This window comes from Furipterus horrens, unplaced genomic scaffold (assembly GCF_987537825.1).
Source record: "Furipterus horrens unplaced genomic scaffold, mFurHor1.1.pri manual_scaffold_7, whole genome shotgun sequence".
NCBI classification, from domain to species: domain Eukaryota; kingdom Metazoa; phylum Chordata; class Mammalia; order Chiroptera; family Furipteridae; genus Furipterus; species Furipterus horrens.
Window position 1 is genome coordinate 48723608 of NW_028327177.1, and position 18477 is coordinate 48742084.

General features: G+C 39.7%; 1 protein-coding gene and 1 pseudogene across 1 annotated transcript in view; both read right to left on the minus strand.

Annotated features, from left to right (window-relative positions):
* The window catches only part of XKR4 (XK related 4), a 496242-nt gene that overhangs the window by 326328 nt on the left and 151437 nt on the right, over window positions 1–18477 (minus strand). The gene's annotated exons all lie outside the window — the stretch shown is intronic.
* LOC150004418 (small nucleolar RNA U3) lies at window positions 6535–6643 on the minus strand (annotated as a pseudogene).

The window sequence follows — 18477 nt, forward strand, 5'->3', positions numbered from 1 at the left end:
TCCTCTTAGAGTTGTTGCCTTGGTAGAGCAGGGACTGAAACTCAGGTTTTCTGATGCCAGAGCTTGGACTTTGCCTACTGCACCCTCCAATATTATAGAAATTAAAATATGCACATTGAGCAACAGGAACTCTCATTCATTGCTGATGGAAATGCAAATGGTACAGCTACTTTGGAAGATAGTTTGGTTTCTCATAAAGCTAAACATGGTTCTGCCATATGATCAAGCAGTCGAGCTCCTTGGTACTTATCCAAACAAATTGAGAACTTATATCCATGCAAAAACCTGCACACAGATGTTTATAGCTGCTTTATGCACAATTGCCAAAACTTTCAAGCAACCAATAAAAAGATATGAAAAAAGTTGTATGTATATTACTCAGCAAAAATATCTGAAAAAGCCACATACTGTATGATTCCAGCAATACAACATTCTGGAAAAGTACAACGATAAAGACTGTAAGGAGAACAGTGGTTGTCAAGGGTTTTAGGAGAGAGAAGGATAAACAGGTAGAGCCCAGGGTACTTTTAGGGCAATAAAATTATCCGGTGTGACTCTATAATGCTGGATACATGTTATTATATGCTTCTCAAAACCTATAGAATATACATACAACATCAAGATTGAACCTTAATGTAAGCTACGGACTTCGGATGATAATTATTTGTCAATGTGGGTTCACTGATAATAATAATGAGAGAGATTCACAGAGAACTGTGGGGGCGATGCTGCCACCCCAGTAAGCAAGGAGGGCAGAGCATCAAACGAGAGAACTATTCTTGGGCTTTAAAATCTAATGGACTTTGTCTTGCTAAGTTTTGGACTTACATGAGACCTATCACCCGCTACTCCTTTTCCCCTCTATTTTGGAAGCACATAGCTATCTGGTTCCACCAGTTCATAGTTGGAAAGAAATTTTGCCTCTGGATGAATATATCTTAAAGTCTTACCCATATTCGATTTAAGTGATACTTAGATGAGGCTTTGGATTCTAGACTTTAGAGCTAATGCTAGGATAAGTTAAGACTTTTAGGACTGTTGGGATGAAACTGAATATATATTGCATGTAAAGTCATAAATTTGGTGGGGTTAGAATGGAATGATTATGACTAAGTGTTTGTGTCCCTTCAAAAATTTATATGTTGAAGTCCTAATCCTAATGTGGCTATATTTGGAGATGTGGCTTCTAAGAAGTAATTAAGGTTAAATGAGGTCATAAATGTAGGGCCTCTGATGGAATCTGATAGGATTAATGTCTTTATAAGAAGAAACACCAAAGCCCTCGCTGTGCGTGTGAAGGTGCAGCAAGCCAGAAAGAAGGTGCTCGCCAGGAGTTGAATTGCCGGTATCTTAATCTTAGACTTCCTGCCTCCAGAACTGTGAGGAATAAATTTCTGTTTTTTAAGGCCCTCAGTCATTGTATTTTGTTACAGAAGATTAAGTGGACTAAAGGCAGTGTCTAATGTCTTTTATTTAATTTCTTAAGTGTTTGTGTAAATATACGTGTGTGTGTGTGTATATGTATATATATGTGTGTGTGTATATATATATATACATATATATATATACACACACACACACAAATAAGTGTAATGCTATTTGTGGATGAGGTCTTTGGGAACCAGTTAAGGTTAGGTAAGATCAGGAAGGTAGTGCCTCATGATGGAATTAATGCCTTTATAAAAAGAAAAACCAGAGAGCATTCTTTCTCTCTCTCTACACCCCCATCTCTCTGAAGGTGCACACACACACACACACAACACACACACACACAAGTTATGGTGGCTGCCCACAAACCAAGAGAGAGGCCACAGGATGAAACTACTTTGTCAGCACCTTGGTAATAGACCTCTGACCTCCAAGACTCTGAGAAATATATTTCTGTTGTAAGCCAAACAATCCACGGTATTTTGTTATAGCAGCTCAAGCTATGACACTCATTGTAATTTCATTGTGTAGTGAATGCCTGTAAACAGACATCTTTGGACACGTGTTCATAGAACAAATTTCTTGAGCTGAAACTGCATGCATGCTTCCTACGCTGCTCACTGCCAACTGTCCTCTAGGACCATGGGACTAACCCAGAGTCCTGTTTCAGCTCCTTCTTATTCATCCTCACCAACATTTTGAGTTATTATTTTTTAACTATTAGCATTTTGAAAGTGATAATGGCATCTCACCAAGTATTTTATCTGCATTTTCTTGATTATTAATATATTAAAACATTTTTATTTACTTTAAACCTCATTGCCTTTTGAAGTTTCCAGGTGACTAGGAATCCTTACTGCACGTCTTCTTTCTTTCACTGTCTTGTTAAATGTCTCTTCTCATTTCCTCTCTCACAGATAATTCACAAGTTCTGAAGTCCAGACAGTCTCCCTCTGAGACTCTGGCAGAGAGTTAATGATGACATAACAGGGATGGAACTGTGACAAGGCTATTGTAGGCTGGTTTCCACCAGAACCTTTCTACTCATAATCTTATATACAATATAAGGACACCAAGGAGGTGCTGATGCTGACTTCTACACCCAGTGAAGTCTCTGAATAAATGTATACCAATCAGGATAAAAGTAAAGTCACAGAATCCTAGGGGTGCCTGAAAAGATTCAGATGAAATGAAGTTGGAAAAAAGTAAAAACGAAGCAAGTATTTAATAATTGAATAAAAGAATGAACATATCTTGCATTCATTTTGGCACTTGATAAATCATTTAGAATATAAAATAGTTTCTTAATAGTAATATTTGTAGAAAAGATAAGAACTAAAAGTTTATAAACTTCAGATTTGTAAATGCATTTATAGCCATATTATTATTATTGTTATCATTGCTGTTGTTACACATAGCTAAGAAGTTAAGATCGTGTTAGTGTTTAACCTACATACTAGTCATAATTCGTCGGCAGCCGTCCATCTCGAGAGACGATGGTGTAGCTTCTTAAGAGTCTATCTGCACCGCCGAGAATGGTTGTGCAGTCCGACTTGGGAGTGACACGGTATCTGTCTCCTCCCGTGTTGAATCGACATCTTGCGATGACGCTGGAGTGTCCTCTCCAGTGAAGCTGAAGCTACAGAGCCTGGGAAGGATGATATGGAGGGTCTGCTGTTGCCCATGCAGCAGACCCCCCCTCTCTTCGCAGCTGAAGGGCCCAAGGGAAAGACGGAGTCAATACAGCTTGGCTTCAGGTGTGCCGCAGGAGTTGCCGGTGTTGACTACAACGTCAAACCGCCTTAGGGACTCCGGCTCCGGATTTTCTGTCGGGGTTTACTCCCTTAGCCTTCCCCTGAAGAGGTATGCCGCAAGGCAGCGGAGGTTTTTTGGAGTCAGAGTTTTCCTTCTCTGATGTGCCCTGACTGGAAGATCGAACCAGCGACACTTAGCTTGCAGGCCGACGCTCAATCCACTGAGCCAAACCAGCCAGGGTATAGTCATAATTACATATTAGTTATAATAGCTATCATTTCTTGAACATCTACTACATTTCAGACATTAAGCACTTTAAAAATATTATCTCATTCAATTGAATTCTAGATCTAGAACTCTAAAATATCAAGGCAGGCAAGGAGAAGTATTTGTATAGGGTCCCTTAAGCCAAATATGAAAAATAATGGAGGATATTGAGGCTGAATGATTGGAACTCTGACATTCTGTTATTAAGATTTTGGAAAGAAGAGGGTATGAAAACGATCCAGCTTCTGAGAAGGCCAGAAATCCCCTTTAGGTAGGAAACAAAATAAATATCCAGGGACACTGGCTGTCCCAGGACTTTCTAGGCCAGTTTCCAGAGAAACTGTGTTTCTGGGCTGAAGGGATTGAAGTAAAGACAGAGAAAGGTTAGCTTCTAAGGGCTTAAAAGAAAAAATCTTATTCACTCATGGTTAAAGTACACATGCAACTTTGAGAGAAATGAGCACATCAGCAATGTAAGGACAACCAAGGCTGCTGCAGGGCATCAAAATACAGCCACTGAGTGTTAATCTTCGGACTCAGCTAAAAGACTCTTAGAAAAGGAGAGGAGGCTGGTATGTAAGCTCCATGACTGCAGGGACATTGACGGGAATATGTAAAAAATAGATACAGAAATATACAGGGAACATAAATAGGAATGGACAAAGTGTTCAATAAATTCTTATTGAAAAAATTAATGATTGAGTAAATGAATGGGTTTGGAGTTCCAATAACAAAAGCCTGATGGATTAAGAGTCATATCCATCATACACACATAATCTATTGTACATTCAATGTCTGAGGTTAAAACAAAGTCAAACACACCAATTTTAAATAAGTTGCTCTTCTTTAAGTAGATATAAGCATAGAAAATTAGAATTCTTTATCCTTAAAAAGACTGGCTGCTTGGTCTCTTCTGGCTAAAGACTCAGTCTAATGAATAGGTAAAATCATCTAACATGCAGATTGTTTAGTACTTGAATGTTACCTTTTATGTCCAATATCTTCCATTTAATTTCTCATTTTGTTAAGACTTTGTTTTTATAGAGCAGTTTTAAGTATAGTACATAGCAAAATTGAGGGCAGGTAAAGAGATTTCTCTTATGCCCCTGGCCCCAGACAAACATAGCCTCCCCATCATCAATATCCCTCACTAAATGGCACATTTGTTACAAATGCTGACTATATGTTGACATATTATAATTACCCAAATTCCCAAGTTTACTTAGGGTTCACTCTTGGTGTTATACAGTCTATGAGTTTGGGCAAAGATATAATGACATATATTCATCATTATAATACCATACAGAGTATTTTCACTGCCTTAAAATCCTCTGTGCTTTGCCTATTCATCTTTCTCACCCTCTTTAACCCCTGGAAATCACTGGTATTTTTACTAACTCCATAGTTCTGCCTTTTCAGAATGTCAGATAGTTGGAATTATACAATGTACACATAGCCATTTCAGACTAGCTTCATTCATTTAGAAATACACATTTACCAGTAAGCTTCCTCCATGTCTCTTCATGGCTTAATTACTCATTTTTTGTTAGTGCTGAATAATATCTCTTCATCCAGAGGTACCAAAATTTATTTACCATTCACATAGTGAAGGACTTTTGTGACTTCCAGGTTTGACAATTATGAATAAAGCTGCTATAAACATCTGTGTGCAAATTTTTCTGTGGATGTAAATTTTCAATGTGGGTAAATAGCAAGGTGCTCCATTGTCTTCCAAAGTGGTTGTATCATCTTGCATTCCCACCAGCAATAAATGAGAGTTCTCATTACTCCACATCTTCACCAGCATTTGGTGTTTCCAGTGTTCTAGATTTTGGCTATTCTAACACAGGCCTAACCCAGAAATATCGTGGGTTTAGTTCCAGACCACTGCAATAAAATAAATCATAATCTTTTTGCTTGTGGAGGGTGTTGCCTTCAATTTGTAAAAGATACAACATCTGTAAAGCACAATAAAGTGAAATGCAATTTAAAAGGTATGCCTATAGGTGTATACTGGTATCTTGTCACTTTAATTTGCATTTCCTAATGACATATAACATAAAGCATCTTTTTATACGCTTATTTTTTTCAAAGATTTTATTTATTGTTTTTAGAGAGAATGGAAGGTATGGAGAAAGAGAGGGAGAGAAATATCAATGTGCCAGAGAAACATCAATCCATTTTCCTTCACATACCCTCATCGGGGACCAGGCCCAAAACTCAGGCATGTGCGCTGACCAGGAATCAAACATGTGACTTTTCACCTTGCAGGACAATGTTCAACCAACTGAGCCACACTGGGCAGGGCTCATATGCTTATTTGCCATTAATATTTCTTCTTTCATGAGATGTCTGTTAAGGTCTTTGGCTCAACTTTAGTTTTTTTAAAAATTATTTTTTTTATTTTTGAGGTTTCAGAGTTCTTTTTATGTTTTGAGCTCTGTTTTTTTATTTTTTTATTTTGGTTTTTCAATTACAGTTGTCCCCTTTTCCCCTAATTTCTCTCCCCCACCCAACCCACCCCCTCTCCCGCAATCATATCCCTCCCCGTTGTCCATGTCCATGAGTCTTTTATACAGGCTCTTTAATTAAACCCTTCCCTTACTTATCCCCCTTCTCTCCCCCTCCCCTCCCCCCTATTGACTGCTATTCTGCTCTTTGTTCTATTTAGTTCCTTTGTTTGTGTTGTTCTTTAGTTTCCTGTATTAGGTGATATCATATGGTATTTTTCTTTCTTTGCCTGGCTTATTTCACTAAGCATAATTCTCTCTAGTTCCATCCATGTTGTTGCAAATGGCAGGAGTTCCTTCTTTCTTTCTGCTACATAGTATTCCATTGTGTAAATGTACCACGGTTTTTTGATCCACTCATCTACAGATGGGCACTTAGGTTGTTTCCAGCACTTAGCTATTGTAAACAGTGCTGCAATGAACATAGGAGTGCATAAGTTCTTTTGAATTGGTGTTTCAAGATTCTTCGGGTATAATCCTAGTAGTGGAGTCGCTGCTTCAAAAGGCAGTTACATTTTTAATCTTTTGAGGTAATTCCATACTGTTCTCCATAGTGGCTGCACCAGTCTGCATTCCCACCAACAGTGCAGTAGGGTTCCCGTTTCTCCACATCCTCTCCAGCACTGATCAGAGAAACTTCTCTAGTAGCGAACTATAGAAATGATCCCTGACAGTATAGTCTTTGAGCTCTGTTTTTACACTTAAAAAATCCTTATCATCCTCACTATTGGGGGTATTAATAAAGGTGGTCTTTTTGGCTGATTAATGAAAAATAACTGGAAGAATAGAAACTGTTTAACTCAGCCCAAAGTTGTATGCACAGAGACCCTGTACCACATGTTAGGGATAGAAGCACAACTCTGCGTTAAGGGTCTTATAGCTTAGAGGGGAGACAGAAACATATGAAAACTCAGCAAAATGTTCTAAGTGCAATGACCAAGATGAAGCAAGATTTATGGGCTCAGAAAATTAGAGTGCTTAGTTATCCTGGTGGTGCCAGAAATGCAGAGACACCATTAGGTCAAGTGTGAATAGGAAGCACTTTGGGGAAATGGTTTGCAAGGCTTATTGCTTTTGGGAGTTTCTTTGAAGTGCCAATACCATGCAATCTGTTTGAAGGAGGCCACTTTTGAAAGGTACAGGATGGAATGGAAACGTGAGTAGAAAAATTGTAGTAGGGATATCAGGAAACCATTGTAATATGCTAGGAGGGGTCATGGCTATATATACAAATTTGGTAATTTTCCAGATTGTTGAAGAAATGGGCATGGATGGTTTTTAAAAGAGAACACCTAGCATAAGAAGAATTCCAGGACAGAATATTAGAAGAAGTGTCCACATGTAGAGGCAGAGGTGGATTAAGGTCAGTTGAGGCCCCAGGCCCAGAAGAAAATATTGGGCCCCTTAAAAAAAAGAGAGAGAGGGAAAATAAAAATACATGTTAACGATATTTTATGCAGTGTAGTACTGAAACCAAACTTAGTGTCATTAGAAAAAAAGTGTAAAGTTGGGGTTTTGCGGATTCCTTCAGAAGTTGGGGTCCAGGGAACGTGCCTGGTGCGCCCGCCATTAAATCCACCTCTGTGTAGAGGCCAAAGAAGGAAGAGGAGCACAGCGAATGGCATGGAAACCTGCAGGAGCAGAGAGCACAGACTCTGCAGACAGGACAGGAAGCAAAATGCACAGAGACATGTCCTGATGCTCAGGGGCTGGAAGTCAGGGCAAAGATGCTGCTGCTTGGTTTTCAAGAAGGAAGAGGCATTTCTAAATTGCTCTGGGCTGCAGGCAGTATATCTTTTGCATATAAAAAAGCATCATATGGTATTGATATTGATCTGTTGCCTTCCTTTTCTATCTGAACAAAATTTGAGCTGTCACCCATGACCAAACAAGATACTTTGTGTATAAAATAACATGAATTCATGACATCTCTACCTAACATGGAGCAGAAGCTAATAGGCTTTTCAAGCTTCCAAATCCTGAGAATCTATTGATATTTCAGACATCACTGTGAAAATAAACTCTATAATTGTGAAAAACAAAGAACATTATAAGAGGCCAAATTATTATATTTTGCATGTGGGTTAATAAAAAATAAAAAATTATACATAACTATTGAAACTGAAAGAAAACGCATTCACTCAAATGCATCAATAAATAGTAGTGGAGAAATGTGTAGAATTGAAGTCAAACATATTTAGAATTGAGTTTTAACTCCACCATTTACTTACTTACTATCTATACGAGCCTAGATAAATTATTCATGTTTCCGAATCTCATTTATTCATAACTAAAATGAATGCAGAATAGCTTTGTTGCCAACATAATTGGACAATATTTAAAGTTTGAATTTATGCTTTTGTTTTTCCTTGTATGTGACAGACTGCTGACTAGGCTCCAGCACTAATTCTTTCCTTCTCCTTCTAATAATAGAAACATCCCTTCCACCAAGCATTTAGCTGAGCTCATGGCAACCAGCTCCTGGTCATGTCTTCCCTGTTTTGCATCTAGGTCTGGCCATATTTAGTTATACAGAGAAGTGTGAGTAAAACCAGTTGTCACCTTAGCTATGCTTGCCCCAAATTCTTCTTTCTGCTCCCTGCTGGCTGGAAGATGGTGCAGCTGTGTCAGCAGCCTTGTACCCAGAGATGGAAGCCACATCTTGAGGATAGTACCATTGACCTCTTAGTGCACAACTATATGACCTGAATGGCCTACCTATTTTTAGATTGACTGGATGGCCTACCTATTTTTAGATTGTCTTATGAGAGAGAGAGAGAGAGAGAGAGAGAGAGAGAGAGAGAGAGAGAGAGAGAGAGAAAATAAACTTTATTTAAGCTACTGTAGTTTCTGGTTAGTTTCCTACTGGTTAATTCTAATTTACATCTCTGCTTCCCCCAAATTGTGCTAGTTCAGAGTATCATTGCCTCAAAGAAATTATGTGATGAAGAATTTTTCCTTTGTTTTCCGAAGGCTTGATTCCTTAAAACCTGAAAGATTTTTGGAGGAAGCAAAAACAACAGAAAGGAATTCTTTGGTAGAGAAAAGATATCTTAAAAAAGCAACAAGTAAATGAGATTCTTGATCCTTCTCAGCCAAGACTGAAAACTATTCTTTATTAGCTCAAAGGAGGAAAAATAAGGAGAGTTCCAAAAGCCAAGATCATGCTATTAGGGTCTGGTTTGCTTGTAGCCCCCTGGGCAGGAAATGAGATCCTATATTAGAAAGGACAGACAGAATAGATTCCACCTCAAGAAAATTCAATGTACAGAGTGTGGCCATGAGCAGTGTAATTTGCTGAATCTGCAAGAACACTTCAAACCATGAAAAGGGAAATTTAAGCAGACCCTCATGTCAAACAATTACCCAGGGCCAGAGGCCCACATCACCCTGCGCCAGAGCTTCAGTGATACCCAAGAGCTTGAAGAGCACACTACCCTAGGGGTGGAAGAGGAGAGGACAGAGAGTATGACAGGTTAATTTTCCATCAGCCCAGAAATAGGAGGACATCAGTGTTATAAATCAGGTAAGTATGGAAAAGAAAGTGATTTTTTTCTCTCATGTTTGAGTTTCTTAGCTAAGGTTTTCACATGCTAAATTTGTATAAAATAAATTAACAAATAAAACATGCATCCTACAGTGTTCATTTCCTTTGCCCCTAATATAAATCACTGGGGCAACTATATGCCAAATCCTCTGCTAATGACCAAGGTATGAAAGTGGTTGAAACGCTGATTCTATCCTCAATTGAAAGAACTCTGCTCAGTGAAGGAGAGAAAAATGGGAGCAAAGTTTTCTATAAAGTGCTGTAAACTTAGAGAAGGAAAAAAGCTACCTCTGCCTTGTAGAGTTGATTAAGACTTCAAATCATAATGACATTTACCTAGACCTTGAAGCAGACTAATGCAGCTAGAGAGGACAAAAAGAGAGAATAGATTCTTATCCTGGGTATACACTTTTCAACCATAAAAAGGTGATAGGTTGTTATGAGGATATTTTTAAAAGTATATTTTACTGATTATGCTATTACAGTTGTCCCATTTATTTCCCTTCTGTTCCACTCCATCCAGGACATCCCTTCCTTCCAGCAAGAACCCCCCCACCCCCGCAACCTAGTTCATGTCCGTCGGTCATGCATATAGGTTCTTTGGTTTCTCCATTTACTTTACCATTCTTAATGTCCCCCTGTCTATTTTGTACATAACCAGTGATGCTTCTTGACCCCTGTACCTTTCCCCCCATTCTCTCCCTTCTCCCCACCCCCTGGTAACCCTCCATATGATCGCCATATCTATGGTTCTGTTGCTGTTCTAGTTGTTTGCTTAGTCTGTTTTTGTTTCTTTAGATTCAGTTGTTGATAGTTGTGAGTTTATTGTCAATTTTACTATTCAGAGTTTTGATCTTATTCTTTTTCTTAAATTTAAAGTCCCTTTAACATTTCATATAATAAGAGCTTGGTGATGATGAACTTCTTTACCTTTACCTTGTCTGGGAAGCACTTTATCTGCCCTTCCATTCTAAATGATAGCTTTGCTGGATAAAGTAATCTTGGTTGCAGGCCCTTGCTTTCATTACTTTGAATACATCTTGTCAGTCCCTTCTTGCCTGCAAAGTTTCTCTTGAGATATCAGCTGACAGTCTTATGGGAACTCCTTTGTAAGTAACTCTTCTTTTCACTTGCTGCTTTTAAGATTCTCTCTTTATCTTTAAACTTTGGCATTTTAATTGTGATGTCTCTTACTGTTGTCCTCTTTAGGTCCAACTTGTTTGGGACTCTCTGTGCTTCCTGGACTTACATGTTTATTTCCTTCGCCAAACTAGGGAAGTTTCCCTTCCTTAGTTTTTCAAATAAGTTTTCAATTTCTTGCTCTTCCTCTTCTCTTCCTGGCACCCCTATGATTTGGATGTTGGTATGTTTAAACTTGTCCCAGAGGTTCCTAAGCCTCTCATTTTTCAATTCTTGTTTTTTCATTCTGTACTGGTTGACTGTTTATTTCTTCCTTATGTTCCAAAACATCGATTTGAATCCTGGCTTCCTTCCCTTCCCCATCGGTTTCACATGGCTTTTTTTTTCATTTCACTTAGTATAGCCTTCACTTCTTCCCTTATGCATTTGCCATACTCAGTCATTTCTGTGAGCATTGTTATCACTAGTGTTTTGAATTCTGCATCTTTTAGATTGGCTCTTCTTGTCGCTTAGTTCTCCCTCTGGAGCCTTGATCTGCTCCCTTTTGGGCCACACTTATCTATCTCCTCGACTTGACAGCCTCCTGATTTTGCCTCTGTATTAGGTAGAGTTGTTGCACCTGTATGTTGTAAGGGGCGGAGACTTAGGTATTCATTAGTGTGGGGCGACTAGTTTACCACTTTGTGTCACTGTATGTGGAGGAATGATTAGAGAGGGAACAATGCTGCTTGCTCAGCACTTGCCCCATTTCCAGTCCCTTCACCCGCTTCCTGTATGTGACTGGCATCTCTCTAGCTGTTGTACCAGTGATGGTTCCCAGAGTGGATGGGTTTGCATACATTCGAGGACTGTGGGGACCCTCTAAATGGACTCTCCTGAGAGACCTGCAGATTCTTCCACCACCCCAATCCCCATTGGTTTTTACATACAGAAGCTAGGAGGCTTTATTTTTTCATGAGCTTCACAGTCTGGCCTGGGACTGGGATTGCTCCCCAGCTGTCCCTCCAGGTTTTTATAATGTATGACTGCTCTTTCTACCAGCTGACCACAGCCACTACCTTGCCTTTGACCACCGCCGCTGCACCGGGTCCTCTCCACCCCAGCTTCCTGGCTACCTGGCTCCCTGGGTCTGCCCCTCCCACCCATCTTTATATCTTTGTTTGTTAGACTTCCATGCAATTCAGTTTTCTGGTACTTTTTTTTTTTTTCGAGGTAGATGCAATCCTTCTTATGGTTGTGGAAGGAGGTGAAGCGTGATGAGGATGGTTTTGAAGACTATCATCATTAAAGAAGCAGTAAAAACAAAAGAATTGAAAACAGAATTGGGAAGAGAGAGAAAAGGGTAGACAGATGCTTGAAGGGTGGATTGGTTTCTTAACAACGCTTTCTCTCCTCTGTGAAAACCAGGCCTTGCTTTTGCTTTAAAGAAATAGAAAATTTCCCTCTAAAAAGCAGAGAAGGACAGATGCAACCATCAAGATGGGGAAAGATCCTGGTTTTCAGGGAATGCTGAGCAGTTGTGGAGGAGCCAGGGCCAGAGATGAAGAAAGATGGAGAGATGGATTGGGGGTAGTAGCAAATCATGGGCCCACCCAGGGTATTGCATTGACTCTATCTAATCCATGCTGGCAACCCACAGCATGAGAACATGATCTGTGAGTCCTGGAGTTAGCATGTCAGGGAGTCCATTCACCCATGACTAGCTTCATGTGCCACTCACTTGGTTATCTTTCCTTTGGAGGAGTAGACTCAGGTGATTTCCTTCCTATTTGCATCTGGACCAATTTCTGGCTTTGGGTTGCACTGGAATCATGTTGAATAAATTATCATGAGTTAATATAAAGTGCTTCTTCATGTGGCCCGGGAGACACAAGGTCAGATCTCTCTAGAAATCCAGGCCAGGGATGGAGTGTCTGCAATCCCATAGGCTCTGCTTCAATGAAATTTCCCATGCAAAGGGAAGGAGAAGGGGAAAGACTGCAAAGCACTGAGTCCCCGCTTTCTGTTTAGCTTGTACCCTTCTCCTTTCATTCCTGTCTACACCTGGGCAGATATAAGCCAGTGTGCATGCCAGACTCATGGTGCCCTGGAAAGGCCACTCTGAGCTTATAGACAGGGAGCACTTTTTTCAGTACTAACCGGGTCTGATGCCTACCCTGGCTAAACAGGCCTGGAGTGAGGCAAGCCTTGGGGTTTGAAATAGTCACATCACAGTTTTATGCCAGGAGACCTGAGCTGGCTCACCACAGAGCCAAACTCTATATAAAAAATCATAGCCTGAAGCTCAGTCAGAGGCAATTTAATTAAAGTGAGTTGGTTAGCTAGGCTCAATTTGTAACTTGGCAACCAGCAGCAATGTGCTTTTTTGATGGATACTTTGTCCTCTGCCACCCAGGATCAGGCTCTGGATTGGTTTGGCTTTCTTTTCCCTTTCTATTACTGTGGCAGCATTTTGTGCCAAGTTTTTCTTCAGGTTCTTAAAAAAAAAAAAAAAAAAAAACCACCAAAAACATGGACAGTATGTAGTTAAAGGAGAAGGCAAGTAGGGAGATAGTTGGTGTTGTGGGGAAAGTGATGTACTTATAAATGTACATGCAAATGACTCTATGACAAATAAAAATGAACTTAACATTTATTGTGATCTTTTTATTTATTACTATAATTAAGAGCTAAAAAATGTATACTCTGCTTACTACACACAAATACTGTTCTAAGCACTCTATCTCCATTACCTGATATACCATAATCTATTCTTAGCATCTACATTCTGCAATTGAGGCAACTATAGTGGCTTAAATTATGACCCACCCCCCCAAACTCATGTCCACCAGGAACTTCAGAATGTAACCTTGTTTGGAAATAGGGTCTTTCAAGATATGATTAAAGGACTGAGATGAGAGCATACTGGATTAGGGTGGCTCCTAAAACCAATGACTGGTAACATTATATGGAGAGGACACAGAGAAATGTGAAGGAGAGGTCACACGAAGGTAGATGCAGAAATTAGAGTGATGCATCTATAAGTCAAGGAGCACCACAGACTGCCTACTACCACCAGAAACTAGGGGAGGAGCATGAAACAGATTCTCCTTCCACATCTCCAGAAGGAACCAAACCAATCCTACCAACACCTTAATTTCTGACTTCTGGCTTCCTGCACAGAAAATGAAGTTCTGTTGTTTTAAGCCATCCAGTTATGGCAGCCACAGGAAACTAATACAGCAACTAGAGCCCTTGCTCAAAAATGAACACAGGTGGTAAGTACAGAGCCTATACTTCCAATTACTCTGCTCTGCTTCCTCCATAGCCAAAGGGGTCTGTGGGTCCTGAGAGGTTCCTCAGTCACCCAGTCACCATACCTGGCTTTCCCTGTGCCTTTAATGCACACGATTATTGCATTCCTGGTGCTAAGCCTTTCAATATCCCCATTTGCTACAATATTCCTATGTTTGCTTCACTGGCTTCCAAATTACAATGCCTGTTAAAATAAATATGCTTCAATTACCTTAAAACCACTCAACATCACCAGTGTTCCTATGGAAATAAAACTACTGGAGTGATACAAATTTTAACAAGAATTTGAATTTGGAAGTAATAAGGTTTTGTGATATGTGTAATGTGGAGTGATTTCAGTAGAAGACATTTAAAAATGTCTGGTTCAGACTAAAAATATTGAACTTCAGAAGCAGTCTTAAGACTCAGCCTGCAATGATATTTAATTTGAGGTGACCTAAAAATCTGTGTCTCTTGTTTTTACCATTTTAATTCAAAATTTGTTTGCTTTTAATTAAAAGGTATTTAAAAGTATGTATATATGTACTAGGACGAAAAACAAAGTTTAAAAAAGTCTGACTCTACATTGCTTGAAATGCAATAAAAACAGGTTTTTTTCGAGATGAGTATCCAAATCTATAGGTTGGCTACAAGCTTGACAGATTTTCATTTCTGAGGAGTGCCAGGCTGTTAAAATCATACTAGTGTGAAACTGAAAGCTTCATCTCTGTGGGTAATGAAGGCTTCTCCATTACCTGGCCCATGGGAATTACATCTTGTTAATATCTTTCTTGACCACAATTTCCTAAATCTTGTGCAATATTAATATGGACTTCAGATCAACTGGCATTGACTGTGGTACTTACCCATCAATTCCTTCTAGCTCTGACACACATCTTCTGGATTTCCAATTTAGGACTATTTTTATTACCTAATTTTTGTCTTTTATCTTTAAATTTAGAAATGTAATAATCACAACCTCCAAAATACTGTTTCTGCATTTTTTTCATAGTTTTTTCAGAGTGTTTGCAGTAGATATACTCTTGTTATATTTTCTTAACCCAATATTCAGTGGGGTTAATGAGGTAAGTAGCTGAAGAAAATGTGGAAAAAGCTCAACTTCACAATTTTGCAGTGTTCTTTTAGAGTCGCAGTTAAGGTATTTGCACACTTTGGAGACATTTTCCCACCACAAATAAGCTCTACGGCTGGGAAATCAGGTCTGTGTTGCTGTGGCAGTAGTCATGGCTCTTGGCCATGTAATTAGATGTGCTCTGCAGATGTGGCATGCCCACAACTCAAAGAATTCACATCCTTCCAGAGCCTGTGGAGGGAGTATAGGCATGAAGACATGCTTACTGAACTACCTGAAAGGGTGCCATCCATAGCCTGACCAGTAACTTTGGATGGTGAAGAAAAGGCTAGGCTGGATCAGATTCTCCCATGGGAAATTGGGAATAGGATAAGAGATTAAGTTAGCGTTAGGAGAGAAACAAGCAGACATAAAGGAATACAGATGAATTTTACTTATGGTGGAACACTGCAGTAATATTCCATCTACTGAGATCAGTGAACATGCTCTACTTCCTGCCTGTTCCAAGGCCAAGTCTGTGAGACATCTCTTTGTTCTTAAAATGAATTTCCCTTTCCAACTGAGGCACTTTAATTAATTCCAATCAATTGCCTAGATTAGAACACAGAGTGAAAAGTGACCAGCAAACAGAACTTTTCCCAAACCAGTTGACCCAGCCCTCCATGTACCCACTTCCTCTCCCACAGAGGCACTGTCTTTCCTTCCTGTCCTGACCCCACTCAGAGTGGGCAGAGAAGACATAGTGGACATAGCCTGCAAAGGATGCAGGCATGAAAAGGGCTGCGAGGAACAAAGGATCACACTGAATCAGAACATGGAGAGCAGGAGAGATCAAGATTCATAAAGCAGAGAGAAGCCTGTGAAGGCACACTAGTTGATTCCTTCGGTGGTTTGTTTTATGTGTCAGTTTGACTGCCAACAGATGCCCAGATTAAACATGATTACTGAGTGTTGGTGAGGATGTTTCATATGAGATTAGCATTTGAATCTGTGGACTCAGAGAAGTGGTTTGTCCTCCCAGCATGAGTGGGCATCATCTGACCTGTTGAGGGCTTAAATGGAACAAAAAGACAAAGTAAGTGGGAACGTGCTGCTTTTTGCTTCCTTCTTACCTACCTGAGCTAGTCATGTGTCTTCACCTTCTCTTGGATTGAGATTTACACCATTGGTTACTCAGGGGAAATCTTTGGACTGGGACTGAAACTTACACCACCAGTTTTCCTGGGTCTCCAGCTTGCAAATGGCAGATCATGGGGCTTGTAAGCCCTCATAATTACATGAGCCAATTTCTCATAATAAATCTCTTCCCATACATATCTTCCTGTTTTGTTTCTCTGAAGAGCCCCAACTAATACAACCCCTTGTCTTCTCATTGGAAATGCCCACAAATGAGATAGGAGACATGGAGAATGAAACAATGGTCCACCCTAAAATTTTGATACATTATTATTTTTTAATTAGTTCATGAGTAATTTTAAATATGGATTTTACATTTAACAAAATCCTGTTGTGAGAAAATTCAGGACTTCTACACGATTCCCCGTATGTTCATAAAGATAAAAAGGCTTGGTCATTCATCTGATATTTCCATACAAGCCCCATGAACACTAAATGTATAGGGCACTGACCACAACTTTCATTTTTCTTCTTTTTGATATCTAGGGATAAAGCACTAAAGTGATTGTGGAATATGAGTCACCTTTACATGCTTTGCAAACCGTCTGCAGGATACTGAAAGAAGCACAATTTGAAGGCAGTGAACATACAGCATGGTCCACACTCCAAACCATGGCTGGCAACTGGGTGTTAATGGGCTCTTCCCAGCGGTGCACCCAAGTAATGGCCTCTTTCTGGCATTCATTCAAGCATCACTGACAACCAGCAAGTAGCCTGCCCATACCAAAAATGAGAATTCTACTTTTATATTTGAATAGAGCTATCCAGGGGTCCCTCCATCTGGCCACAAGAGGCAGACGACTTGGATGTACAGTATAATAGGCAATGACTTTTGAGAGGAAGGATGTGATCTGTGCTGAGGAATGACAAGATGAGAAGGGATTCAATCTTGAACCAACAGTGCCTTCTCAGGAAGACATAAAACTGGAAAGAACAAAATATCTTTGTTTTACGAGCCTATTCATCAGTCTGATCCTGATGTCAACATCAAAGAAGTGTTTGTAAAATCTCCAGTTAGACTAAATGGATCTGAGATGATAATTGGCCTGCAGAGTTGGAAATCTGTGTATAAGTATACTGCAGTTAAGTATCTCTAGCTCTTTCATCTCTCTGTTCCTCACTGCATTGAATGGTAGAGAATCTTTCACATTACCTCAATCATGATAGAATGTATAGGGTTGGTAAGAAGTTGTGCTCTGCAGATGGGGTTCCCACTGTAGACCCTGTGTCCATGTCCTTCTGTACTCTTTTCACTGGATAGCACTAGAAGTCTACAAAACAGGCTCATAAGATCACACCCATCTGCCAAAGTTAGGGATCACAAGCCCCACAATTCTTTTGCCAAAAAATACAAATTGGTGTGATTGATTAATCACCCTCAATGTGAGCTCTTCCGTGGTCAGAAAGGGAAGGATGGGGATGAGGGTAGAGGTAAACAAAACAAAATCAAAGTGACTATAAAAGAAGAGTGTAAGTTAAATCAGTGCTTCCTTCAAAGCTCAATGAAATGGAGGGAAGATAGTCTCTCTCTTTTTTTTAAAGTGTATTTTATTGAATATGTTGTTACAGTAGTTCCAATTTTTCCCCCTTTGCTCCCTTCTGCCCAGTACCCCACTTCCCTCCAGCAATCCCATGCCCCTTAGTTCATGTCCATGGGTTGTGCATACAAGTTCTTTGGCTTCACCCTTTCCTATATTATTCTTAACTTTCCCATGTCTATTTTGTACCAACTGATTATGCTTCTTAATCCCTGCACCATTTCCTAATTCCCCCCCCACCCCGTACTCCCAGCTGATAACCCTTCAAATGATCCCCATACCTATGATTCTGTTCTTATTCTGGTTTGCATAGTTGGATTTTGTTTTTATTTCTTAGATTCAGTTGTTGATAGTTGTGAGTTTGTCATTTTAGTGTTCACAGTTTTGATCATTTTCTTAAGTAACTTTCTTTGACATTTCATATAATAATGGCTTGGTGATGATGAACTCTTTTAGCTTTCCCTTGTCTGGGAAGCAATTCATCTGTCCTTCCACTCTAAATGATAGCTATGCTGGATAGAGTAATCTTGGTTGTAAGTGCTTGCTTTTTATCACATTGAATACTGCTGGCAAGTCCCTTCTTTCCTGCAAAGTGTCTTCTGTGAAATCAGCTAATAGTCTTATAGGCACCCCTCTGTAGGCAACTCTATGCTTCTCTCTTGTTGCTTTTAGGACTTTCTTTTTCTTTCACCTTTGGCACTTTAATCATGATGTTTCTTAGTGTGGTCCCCTCTGGGTCCACCTTGCCTG